Raw genomic sequence first — 14,470 nt, forward strand, 5'->3', positions numbered from 1 at the left:
AGGTTAAGAACAGTTTCAGGTTAAGAACAGACCTCCAGAACAAATTACCAGTAAGTACTTAACCCGAGGTACCACTGTAAATGGACAAAAGTTCAAATATTCACAAAATGTTTAGGGGTATGCGTACCCCTGCATTCCCCCAGAAAAAAAGCACTGGCTCTAGGTTTAGGTTTTTGATGGTGTTCCCACCATTATTGAAGCTGGTGACTTTGAGCCAATGGTTCTAAGTTGATTTTTCCCTAGCAGAGGTAGATCAGAGGACAGAGGACAGATGTTTCTACACACAAAGCTGGTAACAAAACAAAAAAATATATATTAGAGGAGCAGTCAAGACAGCTGAACTGAACAGAAATATTTTCTGGCTTTCTTTCCCCCAACCCTGCAAAATCTTGTTGCTTTCTTTCGGCTGCCTGGAACTCCCTCTTGTGTGAGTTCCAAAACATTTCTGTCCTCGTGCCCCAGTGGGGAATTCAGCAAAAGCCACAACTTCACATGCTTGCCATGTGTGCTGGCGGCAGGCCGTCTCTACCCAATTCAGACATTTTAATTTGCCACTCATGAAGCAGATGTGTTGGAATGGAGAGTTGTCAGAGGCGGCCAGGGTGCGGGGAATGACAGCCGCCCTGGAAGGTGACAACGCAATTCTCCCTGACTGCGGATCTGTGATAGGAGGAAGAAGTTGGCAAACCCTTTAGGTACTGCCAATGGAGAACTTAGCCCTGGCTTTGGAGTTTTGCAGGTCACAAGAAACTGATCTGCAGCTCACCAACTCACAGTGTATTGTTCCTGAATACCCGTTGCGTGTCGAGGTCCCCAAGCCACCCCCCAATAACTCACACATCACACATCAATTTTGGTTTGGGTTTTTGGCACGATTTTAACCACAACTTTATTTAAATACACCCAAGTGAGTGGTTGCTTAGGCATTGGTTCCGACTATCTGTCCTTGCCCAGGGGACAGAACTGACTTCCGGATTCCAGCGGAAGCCAGTGAGGGAAACAATTTTGGGGAGAAAATGAAGCTGGGCCTCAGTCCCTCACTTCTCACCCTCATGCTCCTGGTGGCCCAAGTCCGATGCCAGGGACAAGGAAGAAAAGAATGGCAAGCCCCTGGATTCCTTTAACGGAATTCCCTTTCCGCACCACCATTGGAGGGGTAGGGACTTACTCCTCCACCAACCATTTGAACCAATGCCTAACTGCCAACCTTACAAGTGGTGACGATTTGCTACGCAGTAGGCAAAAACCGAATGGCACCAGCCAATCAGCCAAGTGGACAAAATTCCTACCAGGCCCCTGCCTCAAAGCAGATGACCCCATGACAGGCATAGCAAGGTCAAGCGAACAACCCCCCCAATACAGGGAGGGTGGGCGGGTGATCCGGTGCAAGCAGCCAAGAGGACGCCTAAAGTTGGGCGTCCAGTATTTAAAACCTCTGACCCCTCCTTCAAAATTAGCAACAAGCAGATCTCCCCAGCGACCCGATTAACCCATTCACTGCCTGGGTCCCTCCGCAAATCCGCCCAGCAACAATGGGGTGGCTTGCAACACGCGCTCTCTGCTAGGGAGAACACGTTTTGCAGGAAACTGGAGCTCTTGTGCTCAGGTTCTTCTTGTGAGTTTGCCACAGGGATCCAGCTGGCCACTGTGAGAACAGGATGCTAGACTAAATCAGCCAATGGCTTGATCCAGCGGGACCTTCTTATGTTCTTAAAGGTTACCATGGTGTATAGATGAAAAAAGCAACAGGGAACAAGGCCTGTATTGAAGGTCCTTGGTTGTTCCGAAATTCAGCTGAATTTCTCCCCGGTCTCTGCCTTGCTAGGAGGGCAAATCAGTGCCCGTAAAATATCCCACCCAAAGTTGGGAAATATTGGGTTCCCAAGTCCAAAGGCTGAACCTGTATGTATCAGAAAGAATATTCCTAGACTGTATCTGGATAGCTTTACTGTCTCTCATGTCTGGCAGAAAACCTACACATACCATAATATTTATATCTAAACACAGCTCTATATTTATTGTTCCGCTTCCCCCTTTTTCTGTTTTGGCTTTCAAGCTCCCCAGGGCCAGGTTTTTGTTTTAGTGTCTGGAAACTGCATCTTAAGTTGCATACAGGCACAATAAATCACCGTTATGAAATACACTTTGGGCTCGATCCACTCCACTGCGGTTACACGGTGGCTTTGCCGAATGCTGGCTGGGAATGATGGGAACTGTAGTCCAAAATATCTGGAGGACATCAGAACGGCGATTGTCATGTTAGAGTTGTTCAGTGGAATCCCTGCCTCTGACGATGGCTCAGAAGCTGCTGCGGTGCCAAATTCAGCAGCCAAGTTGCTCACCGGGACAAGATGGTTTGAGCATATTACACTGATCCTGGCCCTGCGCTAGCTGCCAATTAGTTTCCAGGCCCAATTCAAAGGGCTGGTTTTGACCTAAGGTAAAGGTAAAGGGACCCCTGACCATTAGGTCCAGTCGTGGCCAACTCTGGGGTTGCGGCGCTCATCTCGCTTTATTGGCCAAGGGAGCCGGCGTACAGCTTCTGGGTCATGTGGCCAGTATGACTAAGCTGCTTCTGGTGAACCAGAGCAGCGCACGGAAACGCCGTTTACCTTCCCGCCGGAGCGGTACCTATTTACCTACTTGCACTGGTGTGCTTTCGAACTGCTGGGTTGGCAGGAGCAGGGACCAAGCAACAGGAGCTCACCCCGTCGCGGGGATTCGAACCGCTAACCTTCTGATTGGCAAGTCCTAGGCTTTGTGGTTTAACCCACAGCGCCACCCACATCCCTGGTTTTGACCTATAAAGCCTTAAATGGTTCAGGATTACAAAACCTCAAAGGACCACTTCTCTCCATATAAACCGCCCCAGAATCTGTATTCATCATCTAAGGCCCTTCTTTGTGTACCTCCTCCACTGAGGTCTGGAGGCTGGCAACACAAGAACAGGCCTTCTCTGTAGTGGCTCCCTGTTTGTAGAATGTTCCTCTTCAACCAGGCCTTGGGCTGATTAATATTCTACAGCTTTTAAAATGTGTCTGTGAAAAGGGGGAGTTATTGTTTTGCTGCTTTGTTTTAATTATCTACTTGTTTTTATCCTGTATTTTGTTTTGTGAAATGCCCTGAGATCTTAGGATGAATATAAATCTAAGAAATAAAAGAAAGGATGAATATAAATCTAATAAATAAAATAAAATTTAATCTGGACCTTGTGCAGAAATAAATGAGCTTTCCATCCCATAAATGAGATTCAAAGCTTTGCTGCAGAACAGTCTTAAAACTAGTTGCATATACAGTGGTACCTTGGGTTACATACACTTCAGGTTACAGACAGAAATATTACCTCGGGTTAAGAACTTTGCTTCAGGATGAGAACAGAAATCGTGCTCCAGCGGCATGGCGGCAGCAGGACGCTCCATTAGCTAAAGTGGTGCTTCAGGTTAAGAACAGTTTCAGGTTAAGAATGGACCTCCGGAACGAATTAAGTACTTAACCTGAGGTACCACTGTAAATGTTACTAAGAACAAAATGATAAAATAGCACATTGCAAACAATCAGTGTGGTTCAGTCCTTTAAGTAGTTCAGTAAACTTTCCTCTCTCATATCCCAGAGAGAGATCCTAAGTTTGTTGACCATTGCACAGCTTCTCCGTTGCAACTGCTACTAGCCATTTCTGACTTCTCAAGTTTCCTCTCCTGCCATGAGAGCTGCAGCTTAGGTTTTTGGGAGATAAGTGATCAGGTAGTTGAACTCACTGAAATGGAAAAACACCAGCCTTCCGCTTTAACCCAGAGTGGAACCTCTTGCTTAAGGTAAACTTTACAGTATTCTAAAGATAACACATTCAAACACAGCATTTTATGTACATGTCAGGTGTTCACAGACCCTTATCTTTGGATAACGGCAGGTGTGTGTGTGTGGCAGGATCGCAGTGTATCATTCGGGATAATCTCCAAAGAATACCACCCCTAGCAATATGCTCTGAAGTGGGGGAGTCTCTACAGGGATTCCCAAACTTTGTGTTCAGTTCTTGTCTTGCCCTTACACTAGACTTTGGGCCAAGTGAAGCAGGAATGATATATTAACAAGTATTAATAAAGGGGACTTCACAGAAGGGACTTCCCATGAGAATGGAACCAATCTTTGTGTGATCTTTAATTAAGTGAAGCGTTGCATTCATTAGGAGGGTTGCTAAGAAGTATAAACAACCTTAGTAGATAAGGGCAACTTGGAACCTAGGCCCAAACACCAGGTGGAGGTTAGAGAGAATGATAAACAGGCTGTGCTGGGATGGAGGAGCATCTCTTGATCACATCCTAGTTGTGCTCTGTACATGTTCTCACTTGACCAGTTACATCAATCTGACCACCACACCATGAAGCTGCCAGGAATCCCTTGGTGACATTGTGTCTTACCTCCAATGTTAGCCTATGGAAGAGCCCTTTCACTTGATGGCCAAATTGCACGTATCTCAGAACATCTCTTGTATCCCTGACTCTGAGTAGGATCTGCACCCATTCATCTACCATCTGAACTACCGTATTTTTTGCTCTATAAGACTCACTTTTTCCCTCCTAAAAAGTAAGGGGAAATGTGTGTGAGTCTTATGGAGCGAATGCAGGCTGCGCAGCTATCCCAGAAGCCAGAACAGCAAGAGGGATTGCTGCTTTCACTGCGCAGCGATCCCTCTAGCTGTTCTGGCTTCTGAGATTCAGAATATATTTTTTTCTTGTTATCCTCCTCCAAAAACTAGGTGCATCTTGTGGTCTGGTGCATCTTACAGAGCGAAAAACACGCTAATTATTGATTTGTGTGCTGAGTTTAGCCTGCGTTGTTTGTTGGTGTTACATTGTGGGAGCAGTGGTGAAGCTGCATGCTCTGCTACTGGGGGCGGAGAGCAGGCAGGGGCGTGGCTGGCGCCCCTGGGGGCATGACGCACATCCCAGGGGCGTGGCACACTGCCCGCAGGGGCGTGGCATGCCGCCCACGAGGGTGTGATGAGCGTTCTGGGGGCGTGGCACCTGGTGCACGGGGGGTTTGCAGCACGTGTCGGGGGAGGCACCGCAATGGAACCCTACCAGAATAGTGGTGCCAGGGCCGATCCGCTCCCTCCACATCCCCGTTCCTCCGCCAGTGTGTGGGAGCCCATACTGAGGTGTGTATTTGTGTGTGTGTGGCATTTATTTTAGGAGTGTGTGCTAATAAAGCATTGGAAAGACATTACGAGCCTGTCTTTTCTGAGTCAGCAAAGAAATCTCCCTGGCTGCCTGCTGTATGAACAGTGTTCTGGATTCGATGGGCCTTTGCTCTGATCCAGCAATTCTCTCCTCCAGTTCTTCATTATTTTATTAACATTACACTCTGCTCTTCAATAGGTTGAAAGTTATTTACATTTTTAAAAATCACGCACATTTTATAAATAACTCAGGCAGATAAAGCATTCATTTAAAAAAATCAATCTCGCAGAAATGGTCACATAAACAGCCCCAGGCTGTTGTCTCTATGCAAAGCCATGCACATGCTGTTTAATGAGCTGGAGCTTATAGCTGGGAACAAATGGGGCAAGCTGGAGCAGAAATGGCTTTTTCAAGAACAGGGATGGGAGTGCAAGTGGGCGCATGTCTAAAGGAATGTGGGGCAGGGCAGAATAAACGCTTCATTCTTAAGTCCATTGCAAACTGGTCAGACAGGAGACCTCCACCTTTCTCCTGACTCAGTTGGAAGAAGTGATGGGCTTGGTATTTCCACTGTCATGGCACACAACTTTGGGTGCCCCTAAAGCCCAAAGCGAGGTCAACATCAGGTGCCACCAAGATGGGACTTTGGAGCAGAAGTCCAGGGCCCACTTAGCAAAATTAGCAGGGAAGGTCCCCAAAGACATCAGGGCTGGCCTAGCACATTTTGAAATGATACACATAAACAGCCCCCATTCACAAGACTGTTATGTCCAGAATCTAAATTACCTGAAGCTACCACTTGAGGTCAGAGGAAAGAGCCCACCTTTCTCGGAACTCAGGGCAAGGTGGGCTCTTGCCTTGACGTCAGGACAGCATGCCCGCCCAGCGTGACATGAAGATAGAGGAGCCCCCTCCCATCTCTCTTTACGTTGGGGCAGGGTCAAAGATGTGGTTGCGAAAGACATTTACGGCCTACGACCGCAGTACCTCAAGGACTGCCTCTCTCCATATGAACCTACCAGGACTCTAAGAGCATCCTCTGAGGTCCTTCTTCATGCGCCTCCTCCATGTGAGGTCTGGAGGGTGGCAACACGAGAACCAGCCTTCTCTGTAGGAGTCCCCATTTGTGGAATGTTCTCCCCGGGGAAATTTGCCTGGCGCCTTCATTATATATTCTTAGGCGCCAGGTGAAAACGCTCCTCTTCAACCAGGCCTTGGGCTGATTGATATCCGATGACCTTCTAAATATGTTGTGAGAGGAGGGGATGATTGGTTTGTGTTTGTTCTTATTGTTCTTATGTACTTTGTGTTTTTTATCTTGTATTTTTATGTTGTGAACCACCCTGAGATCTGTAGATGAAGGGTGGTATGCAAATTCCATAAATTAGTAAATAACAAATCCTGATTATTTATATATACATCAGGTATTCTGGAAAGTCTAGATTCAGTATCTACAGTATCTGCGGGCCTTTCCTACATAACTCAGTACAGTAGCAACTACCAAGCAATCGGGTGGTCTCTCCTGAATACTGGAGGCAACCAACACACCTAACCCACAATCGGTTCAGCTTCTCAGAGAAAATACACATTAATTAAAGGGTCTCAGAAAGTAAACCATGAGTGCTTCCAACGTTATCTTAGTAGTTCCAGATGGCGTGGACTTGGGTTCAAAGATTAAATTAGAAGGAACTGTTAAGATACTCCACCACTCTATAAGAGACGTCTCTTCTGCTTGTCCAACAGAATCCTAGCCTTCCTTCCCGAAGTTCCATTCCAAAAGACAATGTCAAGGGCATGGAAGTTCAATTTTTGGACTTCCACCCCTCTGGTATGTAAACTGAAAAGCACATCTTGGAGTGGTGAGATTGGTTGTAAGAACAGATTTGGTGGCAGTTTTTGCTGGGAGATGCAGTTTGATGGGACAGGAAGCAGCAAGGACGGGAAGTGGAGAAGCAGAGATGCCTGGATTGACATACTGTCACCTTGTCATGCAGCTGTCGTTGTACACATAGTAGTTTTGTGAATAAGTCCTGATGGAACACAGCGTCCTGTATGCCTCAGTTACCTGGCACAGCAACTGGAGATGGCTTCCTCCGACTCCGTCCAGCACAAATTAAGTACTTTCACATTCCATTTATTTCAGTGGAATAAGTTTAAGCATATGCATAACTTTCCCACTGAAACTAAAAGGACGTACACATGCTTCACTTTAACTGAATTGTTCTTGTGCTTTTTAAGAGTAAGTGGTCCTCAAACAAACCCGTCAATTAGGATGCAGCTCATAGCAAGACGCGGGACACGGATGGCGCTGTGGGTTAAACCACAGAGCCTAGGACTTGCCGATCAGAAGGTCGGTGGTTCGAATCCCCATGACGGGGTGAGCTCCCGCTGCTCGGTCCCTGCTCCTGCCAACCTAGCAGTTCGAAAGCATGTCATGTGCAAGTAGATAAATAGGTACCGCTCCAGCGGGAAGGTAAATGGCGTTTCCGTGTGCTGCTCTGGTTCGCCAGAAGCGGCTTAGTCATGCTGGCCACATGACCTGGAAGCTGTCTGAGGACAAACGCTGGCTCCCTCAGCCTATAGAGCGAGATGAGCGCTCAACCCCAGAGTCGGTCACGACTGGACCTAGTGGTCACGGGTCCCCTTTACCCTTTACATACCAAGACACCTGCTTACGATGGACACAGCTACCTGAATGCACACCAGTTTTTTCTTTCATAGTAACTGCAGAGGATGACCGTGAGAAGCTAGTAGTGCCAGATGAACTATTTCAGCATCACGTCTCTTGTCTGACAATTTGCCTGGCTCTTCCTTGTCTAGTTACCATGGCTTAACGCCGTCCCTTCTTTTTGTTTCCAATTGATCTTGGAACGCAGGCATTTACATCTGATTTCAATGAAATCTGAAACGTTGCTGTTTTCAGTCTGCTAATGAAACGGTTGAACCTTCGCAGGATTCGGTACAATTATTCTGGTGGGTGTATGAGTGTGTGTGTGTGTGTGTGTGTTTGTGTTAAAGGGTCTCATTATCACAGGCAACGCTAACCTATTTGCAAGATGTAGAATTAATCCTCCTCCGCCACTTGCAGATCGACGCAGCCCCAGACGTGTAAATCTAGGAAGGAACAGGGAACCTGCTGAAACCCAGCTCGACGTTTCATTGAGAGCCCTTTTCCTGGTAAAACTTGGCTCAGCCGACTGCTTACATGTAACATTATGTTAACAGGAAAAGCCACTTGAAAGTCTGTTTGGCTGGCTGAAGCCTCAAGCGCACAGAGTTTAATCACATTTAGAGTATCGGTTTTAGTAGACTGTTTTTGAAAAAACTGCAAGGTGAAGAGCAGACTGACACGAGCTGGCGAGGCTTTCCCTTCGTTTTCTTCCCTGATTTTCATTTCAAGGTTTATATTTGCGCAACGTTTCCCGAGGCAGTCTGGCAAGCCCTGTTTTCCGAGCTGGAAAGGTCGTTTCCATTGGCTAGGATGTGGGCTGGCCTGTGGGATTCTTCACACGTTTTTTGTTGTTAGGCATACACTGGAAACGCTTTAAGTATATGCCTAAAAATACCCGGTGTGAATGAGATAAAGCCCATGCCTGGAGATACCTGCATCTGAGAGCCAGGATTGCTTTGTGGTTTTCTCCTCAAGAGGCAATGTCTCATCGTATTCTCAGATCCCCTCTTACCCCAGAGCAAAGGGCATAGATCCACTCTTGGGGCTCATCCAACAGCCTATTGAGCGTTCGTTCCAATTTGCTTTCACAAAGCTTACACAGAGGTTAGACTGTGCCTGGTCTTTATTAAGAGTTTCTTCAGATTTTTTTTGTAGGGAGGTTATATATGAATGATTATTCATCCTGAGCAGAGGTGTAGTGGGTAGGGAGGCACAGGGGAAGTGGCCCCGGACGCAAAATTGTTAGGGGTGCAAAATTTCAGCACCCAGTACTGCCTCGATACAGCTGCGCGCTTCCGTCGCTGGACTCAAGAGAAAATGATTTCTCCATGAGAAGAAGAAAGTGATTTCTCCAGACAACAGAACAACTTGTTTTCTGCAGCTGTGATCTTCTGGGTGACGTGGATGTCGTTAGGCAGTTGAATGCACATGCATACTGTGTCCAACTTCCCTTCCATGCAGCCCGGGGCGCTAGCAACCCACGCTATGCCACTGATCCTGAGTTCATCCTGATTTGCTTATGCAGGGCTTAGAAGTCTTTCCATTCATGGTCAAAGGGTTACACACACATGAAGGTGGTAGATGGTTAGTGGCAGGAACCTGAGTGAGATGCAGGAAGGGAAGATCTCCCAGGGTGGGAGACTGGGAGAGGAAAGGGAAACTCCCATGTAAAAGTTGGGAAGACCCACAACTTTCTGTTTCTTTTCTCTTTCTTTCTCTGTTTTTGTTTTTATTTAGGTTAGTTTCTTTTATCTTATTGTATTATTAAAAAAACGCTTTAATAAAACCTTATGAGGGCGGGAAGTCTTCTCACTCATCATTTTTTCATCCCACACTTATCAGCACATTATCAGTACATTTCTTTTTCCAAGCTACAGAAAAGGCCATCCTTCGTATTTCACACTTCTTTAAATTTTGCAATGGCCAAGCAATACTTACAAAAAAGCATATATAAGGGTAAAGTGGGCATAGAAATGCACATATTAGTGAAAAGAGCTTACAAAAATGCTATTTTGCAATGTTTTGCAAAATGAGTAAAGTAGGAGAAATTTGCATTAAAATGCTGATAAAGTTTCATGAGATTTCTTTTTTTTTCCAATTGCAAACTGATGAGGAAATGTGGAGGCTGAACTTGAGAGTGGAAAGACAAGAATCTGAGAGGCACTGAAATGGAGAGATTCACCCATCCCTACTCCTAAGCAAAGAACAAGCTCCCCCGACAACTGTTAATTCTGAACAGTGAAAACCATCATCCTAGCCAGGTTATCGCCAGTTATTAAAACTTAGTAGACATTAGACTTTGAATTTTGCCAACCAGGATTTAGAATCATAGAATCATAGAGTCATAGAATCATAGAATCACAGAGTTGGAAGAGACCACAAGGGCCATCGAGTCCAACCCCCTGCCAAGCAGGAAACACCACCAGAGCACTCCTGACATATGGTTGTCAAGCCTCTGCTTAAAGACCTCCAAAGAAGGAGACTCCACCACACTCCTTGGCAGCAAATTCCACTGTCGAACAGCTCTCACTGTCAGGAAGTTCTTCCTAATGTTTAGGTGGAATCTTCTTTTTACAGGCGGGAAATTTGTTTCACCTCTAACCTGCATTTACCAGGTACTTTTTGCAACATCAACACATTCTGAACATCAGGAGTAACTATGGACCATTGTAGTATGGGAAACAGCCCTATTAGAAAAACTAACCCCAAAACTGAAACTGACACGGGGACAAATAGAACACGTACACAGCCCAACAAAGGTAACGACAAAACAGCATACAAATCAATCTGGCTAACCTGATTTTTTAAAATACACACTCACACATCCCGCTCACACACACAAATAAATCTCACTACAGTCACCCAAGGACAACCAATCACACCCTAGGCCACCCTCTACCTCTCTCATCACCAAGGAAACACAACAAGTGAATAGTGAGAAAACCCATACACATAACGTTGAAACAAAACCCCACACATACACTAAGTAGAAGAATAGAAACATACCGTATTTTTTGCTCCATAAGACACAACGGACCATAAGATGCACCTAGTTTTTAAAGGAGGAAAACAAGAAAAAAAAAATTCTGAACGAAACAGTGGATGTATGTTTTTTGTGGTTCATGCTGTGGCCACAGACATGTGATCTGATGGTAAATTTGGGGTGACCCAACGCAAAAATCCTGAGGATCCATGCTTTGTAACCACGTTTTGGCGCCACTGCGGCCCCACGCAACAGTGGGTGTATGATTTTTGTGGTGCAGGCTGTAGCCATGGACATGCTATGTGATCTGATGGTGAATTTGGGGTGACCCAATGTAAAAATCCTGAGGATCCATAGGCTTTTACCTCCCCCCTCCCAGGCAGCCTCCCCATGGTCCCTTATCTCTCTTCCGATCCCACTGATCAGATGAGTTTCCTTTCAACGCTCCCTTCCCTCTTGTTTGCCTTAGTGTCTTTTCCTTAGCTGGAGCAGTTTTTTGCTTCTCCTTTTCTTCTAATTTCTCTCCTTATTGCTTTAGTCTTCCTGTTTCCCCCCTTTGCAAGTTTGCTGTCTTTACCTCCCCCCTCCCAGGCAGCCTCCTTTATCTCTAGCATCCCTTATCTCTCTCCCTGATTGGCAAACGACCAGCGGCTTTGTTTCAACACCCACTTCCCTCTTTAAAAAAAAAAAAAAAAAAAAAAAAGCACGATCTGATTTTTGCCCCTGGGCATTTCGGCTCCAGGGACCACACATTCGCTCCATAAGACACACAGACATTTCCCCTTACTTTTTAGGAAGAAAAAAGTGTGTCTTATGGAGCGAAAAATACGGTAACCACCCAACCCCACTCCCCCTCTTTTCTTCCTAACCTAACATTGTATGTATCATGAATGTCTCATAACAAATGCAACTGAATTGTAGAAATCATAACTTGAAGAAAGAGACATCTCACTGTTTTTGTATACTTAAGGAATCTTTATTAAAAAACATTTTTAGAAAACACACACACACTGAACATAATGAGAATTGGCTTTGATGTTTTGTCTGCATGTTGTGTGAGGATTGACTCTCTCTCTCTCTCTCTCTCTCTCTCTGTGTGTGTGTGTGTGTGTGTGTGTGTGTGTGTGTATGGTCCATTTTCCCTTATATGCTCATTGAAAAAAAAGAAGATGCTTACTTCCCATCTGATAGAAAACAGGAATAATTAATCGGCTCTGACTCACTTCCCTGCAAAAAAACAACAACAATTAACACACCACACATTCATTTCACAAAGAATGCTTTGGATGACTTTACTTTAAAAGAATTTACTGTTCACCTATCCATTCTTGTATCATCTGGGGGCGGCTTTCTGCTTCAAGCACTCTCTAGCGCATAGCTGTCAACCTTCCCTTATTTGGCGGGAAACTCCCTTATCCCAGCGCTATTTCCCGCTGCTATCCCGGATTGTTGATATCCTGTAAATTTCCCGGGTTTCAAAGGAGGAGGGAGGCTCCAACTGTGTTGCTTGGCTGCGTTGCTCACCAATGAGGAGTCTGAGAATGACTGGGGGTGGAGCTTGCATGCCTTGGGCCGATCAAATCGGCTGCGTTGCCTGGCGACTCCCCTTTGCTCAGCGCTTCCCAGCAGAAAGGTGACGGTGTGGTTTTCCTTTCTGCTGTATCCCTTTGCCAGGTTGCCACGCTGTGGGAACCACCGCTTGAGGCTTTGTTTGGCTGCTGGCTGGGCTTTCTGCCTTTGGGCATTTGGCTCGGAAGGGCTCTATTGTGTGTGTGTGTGTGTGTGAGAGAGAGAGAGAGAGAGAGAGAGAGAGAGAGAGAATGTGTCACTTAAGCTGATAGCAGGAATGCTGTAGCGTCACACACCTTCACACAATGTGTAATTAACTTGGGGAAATTTTTTACCATAGGATCACGAAGAGTCGGACACGACTAAATGACTAAACAACAACAACAACAAATTTTCATCGGATAAATGGTGGAGGGTATACAGTCAGAACTGAAGAGCAAGTCAGGGGGACCAAAGGACAAAAGAGGCAGGACTAAAGAGCCAGCCCGAAGTTGGGCCTGGAGGACATTACAGGAGGCAGGACCACAGCAGAGCTTAGTAAGACTTCATTGCTCAAGCAAGACTCAGCTGGAACAGGAAGCCCAAGTTTCAACAGGAAGTATGCAGCTCCTTCTTGTGGTGAGTTACTGAACTGCAGGCGACCCCTTTCCAGGTCCTGGACTGACTTGCCCAACCAGGCTGGTCCTTGAATCTTTGTATACCTTCCTATCCAGAAAGAGCCAATCACCAGCAAGGCTGGGGGGGCTCAGTCCAGGGCCTGAAAGTCCCTCCTTGAAAAGAGGTCGTCTGCAAGTCCTGTAATTCACCACACGGAGGAGCCGGACTCAGACCCAGAAGTTCTTGAGAGCAGCAAAACAAAATGTGGTCTGGAAAAGCGTCTGAATCATGTGAGTTCCCCCTCTCCAGGAATAATAATCATAAAGTGCGGTGCTTGTGCTGGAGTTCATTCCTAGGCTGCCTTTCAGCCCCCAGACTGCGGTGCGTTAAAATTAAATTACAAAACGAAAACAACGATATCCTGCCTTTCCTCAAGAGAGCTCAAGGCAGCTAACAACAGTTAGAACATTACAAATGGAATAATTTAAGAAAAGGCTGAAAAAAATCTACAGGCAGTCGTGGAAAACAATTTGATCAAATAAATTAAAATTCTAAACAAATTGTATTTAAAGGGATATATAGATGATAGAGTTAGACAGATGATAGATGATAGATAGATAGATAGATAGATAGATAGATAGATGATAGATAGATAGATAGATAGATGATAGATAGATAGATAGATAGATAGATAGATAGATAGATAGAGATAGATAGATAGATAGATAGATAGATAGATAGATAGATATAGATAGATAGATAGATATAGATAGATGATAGATAGATAGATAGATAGATAGATAGATAGATAGATGATGATAGATAGATAGATAGATAGATAGATGATAGAGATAGAGATAGAGATAGATAGATAGATGATAGATAGATAGATAGATAGATAGATAGATAGATAGATATAGATAGATAGATAGATAGATGATAGATGATAGATGATAGATAGATAGATGATAGATGATGATGATAGATAGATGATAGATAGATAGATAGATAGATAGATAGATGATAGATAGATAGATAGATAGATAGATAGATAGATAGATAGATAGATGATAGATGATAGATAGATAGATAGATAGATGATAGATAGATAGATAGATAGATAGATAGATAGATAGATAGATAGATAGATAGATGATAGATGATAGATGATAGATAGATAGATAGATGATAGATGATAGATGATAGATAGATAGATAGATAGATAGATAGATAGATAGAGTCTTTTAAAACAACAAAAACAACCAAAACCCTTGAGTTGGGACAACCAGCTCATAAGTTGCCTAATGAAAAAAGGGTGGTCTTCAGCATCGGTTGGAAGAAGAGAAAAGAACAGTCTAAATGTACCTCTTGGGAGAGGCATCAGCCCTGGAAAAGGCTCAGTCCTCCACCAGTCTGGCCTCAGAAAACAGTGGGATGCAGAGCAGATCCCTCTCTGAAGATCTCAACAGCTGG

Source organism: Podarcis erhardii (genome assembly GCF_964252035.2).
Source record: "Podarcis erhardii genome assembly, chromosome: 1".
Lineage (NCBI taxonomy): Eukaryota > Metazoa > Chordata > Lepidosauria > Squamata > Lacertidae > Podarcis > Podarcis erhardii.